Source organism: Somniosus microcephalus, chromosome 19 (genome assembly GCF_052327205.1).
Source record: "Somniosus microcephalus isolate GS21.2 chromosome 19, FLI_Smic_1.0, whole genome shotgun sequence".
Lineage (NCBI taxonomy): Eukaryota > Metazoa > Chordata > Chondrichthyes > Squaliformes > Somniosidae > Somniosus > Somniosus microcephalus.
In genome coordinates, this window is record NC_141005.1 from 4575121 (window position 1) to 4575957 (window position 837).

Consider the following 837-nt stretch of genomic DNA (forward strand, 5'->3'; position numbering starts at 1 on the left):
TCACAGACTCTGCACAAGAGTGGTTTTGTATATTTAAGTGAAAACTTAACCTTAATGTGTTGGCTAGGTGTGCAGAACTGTAATACATTTATATTTAAACTACAGATTTAAAGCATAAACAGTATCACCTTTGCATCTTCACCCACAAGTTAGAAGTTGTGGGTTCAAGTCCCACTCCCGGATTTGAGAAAATGACCCAGTCTGATATGTCAGTGCAGTACTCCCAGAATGTTGCGTGTCGGAGGAGCTGGTTTTTGCTTGAGGTGTTAAACTGCAGCCCTGCTTTAGTGTTTGGATGGACATAAGGTCTGATGGCAGTATTTGAAAAAGAGCAAGGGAAGTCCTGGCCAACTTCATCCTTCAACCAACACTACCAAAAACAGATGAACTGGCTATTTAACGTATTTCTTGTTTTGGGGATGTTACATAGACTCTACAGCACAGAAACAGGCCATTTAGCCCAACTGGTCTATGCCGGTGTTTATACTCCACCCAAGCCTCCATCAACTCTGCCCCCACATTTCCTTCTCTCTTGTATGCGTCAAGCCGGCCCATAAATGCATCAGTGCTATCTGCTTCAACCACTCCATGTGCTGTATGCAAATTAGCTGCTGTGTTTGCCTACAAAATAAGAGTAAAAACAGAATCAGCTGGCTTCCCTGATAACTGAGTGAATGCTGTGGTGTGCCACTGAACTGATATCAACTAGAGCAGCAATAGAAGTGCTCCAATTGACCTTGTGTCCTGGGCTGTGGCAGGGAGTGGAAATCAGGAGGCTTCCATTGCAGCTTGCACTCCAGTAACTTGCTGGAAAGTCCATTCATGCAGTTGTTGGAT